The sequence below is a fragment of the Arachis ipaensis genome, chromosome B4 (assembly GCF_059453495.1).
Source record: "Arachis ipaensis isolate K30076 ecotype BB chromosome B4, ASM5945349v1, whole genome shotgun sequence".
Classification (NCBI taxonomy): domain Eukaryota; kingdom Viridiplantae; phylum Streptophyta; class Magnoliopsida; order Fabales; family Fabaceae; genus Arachis; species Arachis ipaensis.
In genome coordinates, this window is record NC_142439.1 from 80,865,737 (window position 1) to 80,869,358 (window position 3,622).

Sequence of the window (3,622 nt, forward strand, 5' to 3'; positions counted from 1 at the left end):
AATAGGAATGGGGGTTTAGCATGAAATTAAAGAAGCAAAATATAAAAGAATGGGTAGATTAGAGATGGGAATTCATTGGGGTCAGGAGATGTGATAATTATCCGGATCAAGTTTGTTTTCATCTCTTCCTCAATCAATACATTCATTGAAAGCTTCTCACGGACGTTGGCCTTAGCGTTGGAATACAAACGCTCCCTCCAACGTTGGCACATCCACGCGTGCGCGTCACCTACGCGTGCGCGTCACCTACGCGTGCGCGTGGATGCTAAATTCTCAAATTCCAAAACTAAATGTTGCACATCAAGCCTTGGGATATTACTTTGTCCTCTTGTCAATGTTGCCAATTTCATGCCCACTATAGACTATTATATATGGTTGGAACCCTCTGAATGTCAGCTTTTAACCCCGCTGGAATCACCTTAATTGGACATCTGCAACTCAAGTTATGCTCCTTTGAAGGGGACAGGGTCATTGACGTCGGTGTGCAATGTTGGAGGCAACGTTGGCACACCAACGTTTACACCAATGTTGGTAAAAATGCCAGATTCGGTAGTTCAAACGTATTGTCCACCCCATACTATTATATATTGTTGGAAAGCCCTGATGGTGTGTGTGGTTGGGAGAATTATAAATAATTTCTAGAAATTTTAAGATGGAAATATCATATGCCTATGTTTGGTTCAAATTTTGAAAAGCTATTTTTAAACAAGTTTGATTCCAGGGAATCAAAATCCTATCATTTCAATTCCCACCTTCCCCTTGGGTATATTTGATTCTCATGGGAATGGAATCTTTATAACAAAATAATACTTGAACCACACACACCCTGAATGTCTACTTTCCAATGCCTTTGGAAGCGTATCATTTGGAGCTCCACAGCTCGAGTTATACTTCATTGAAGGTGCAGAGGTCAGCTAGCCTTACTACAGGTTGGTACATTGTTCATCTATGCACTTTTTGGGGCTGTTTTCTCCCTCAATTTTAGTGTCCACCATGTAGTGCCATAAATGCTTGGAAAGCTCTGGATTCCTACTTTCCAATGCCTTTAGAATTACCTCATTTGGAGCTTTGTAGCTCAAGTTATTCTTGTTTGAAGTAGACCCCTTCAGGCTGTGAGGAGCAACGTTTCCAGCAACGTTGGAGTACCAACTTTGGCTCCAACGTTGCTTCCTTTTGCTTCTTTTCGTGGCCTTCTTGTTGCTTCTTTGCCTTCCCTTTTCTTAGCTTCCTTTCCACCTATGATTAACCAAACAAAATGCATCAAAGTATTGCCTTAATTACAAGATAATGTATCATTCATAGCATCAAACAATTCTTTGCATAAATCTCATGAAAATGCACAAAATTAACAATGTTTGATTGAATCAAGACAAGCATGAATTTCTCATCCAAATACTTACTTATTGCCTAAGAAATGTATGAAACTACTCTAAAACAAACTAAAAATGGCTTGTGAAACTAGCCAAGATCCCCTGGCATCAGGCTCCCCAAAAACTTAGCATTGAGACCAAGCAAGCATGCTCTGATGCTCCGGGGGCAACTGTTCCGGACCCCAATCTCTGGGTCCTTCCTCAGAACGGTTACTGAACATGGCAATCCCAAGATTGGGCCATCCTCATGGCTTAAAGACGATCAATAACTTCCAATATCTTAACCCAACATTCGAATTCATATACCTCCCTTATCTTAGCCAAACAAGATAAGAAGATGACGGCACAAACGGGTCCTACAATCTCTAACCAACATTCGAATATCTCATTTATCTTAGTCAGATAAGATAAGATGAGATAACTACTACTAGCTATATATATGTAATATATTTAGACCCTCATTACGTACTAATTATGATATTAAATTGGTAATATACAAATTAATATTCCTGTCATTTAGTAATCCATCTGTTAGAACTATTTATCCTTCTAAAAGATGGGATAGAAGAAAGTTCTTTGGACGCCACTAATGATAACTTGTCAAATTGAACAATTAAAATACATATTTATTGTAAAATAAATTAATAAAAAATAAAAAAATAAATATAAAATAAAAAAATATAAATAGAGAATTCTAGCATTAGTATTCTCTAATATAATTATCTCAATATAACTGAGATAATATAATAATATATTCACTCTTTTATATATTGATGAGCGAACATGTATAGAAAGAAGTGTTTTTGTGATAGTATTATGTGTTCTGTCTCAAACCTTGTTACTTATTTATATACGTACAAAGTTCACATTTTTTAAATTTCATTAAGTTTAGTCTATCTTAAAAACTTGAGCCTTACACCATTGAAAAATTGAGCTGCCAATATTGTGAAGAAAGTTATAGATTATTAAATGGACATCCATATCACAACACTCCTTCTTAGATATCTATTTGGAATTATGCCTCACTAAAACTTTACTAAAGAAAAATACGATGGAAAAAACTTTAATTAAAAAAAATAGTACAATATCCTTTGTCATGAGGATTACTGGTACGTGGAAATCGTGACGGTTCATTCCTTGGTAACGGCGCTAAAAACTTAATACGCACGTTCATAATCTTAGTTCTTTGTCACAACTTCGCACAACTAACCAGCAAGTGCACTGGGTCGTCCAAGTAATAAACCTTACGTGAGTAAGGGTCGATCCCACGGAGATTGTCGGCTTGAAGCAAGCTATGGTCACCTTGTAAATCTCAGTCAGGCAGATTCAATTGATTATGGAGATTTAATAATTAAAAGATAATTAAAATATAATTAAAATATAAATAAAAGATAGAGATACTTATGTAATTCATTGGTGAGAGTTTCAGATAAGCGTATGAAGATGCTTGTTCCTCCAGAACCTCTGCTTTCCTATTGTCTTCATCCAATCATTCATACTCCTTTCTATGGCAAGCTGTATGTTAGGCGTCACCATTGTCAATGGCTACATCCTGTCCTCTCAGTGAAAATAGTCCAATGCGCTGTCACTGCATGGCTAATCATCTGTCGGTTCTCGATCATACTGGAATAGGATCCATTGATCCTTTTGCATCTGTCACTATGCCCAGCACTCGCGAATTTGAAGCTCGTCGCAGCCATCCCTTCCCAGATCCTACTCGAAATACCACAGACAAGGTTTAGACTTTCTGGATCTCAAGAATGGCCATCCATGGATTCTAACTTATACCACGAAGACTCTGATTAAGGAATCCCAGAGATATTCATTCAATCTAAGGTAGAACGGAAGTGGTTGTCAGGCACGCGTTCATAGGTTGGGAATGATGATGACTGTCACGATCATCACATTCATATTGAAGTGTGAATGAATATCTTAAATCGGAATAAGCATGAATTGAATAGAAAAACAATAGTACTTTGTATTAATTCATAAGGAACAGCAGAGCTCCACACCTTAATCTATGGTGTGTAGAAACTCTACCGTTGAAAATACATAAGAACAAGGTCCAGGTATGGCCGAGTGGCCAGCCCCCATAAAGGTCTAAGATAGCATAAAACTGATCAAAAGATTTTCTAATACAATAGTAAAAGGTCCTATTTATATCAGACTAGTTACTAGGGTTTACAGAAATGAGTAAATGATGCAGAAACCTACTTCTGGGGCCCACTTGGTGTGTGCTTGGGCTAAGCATT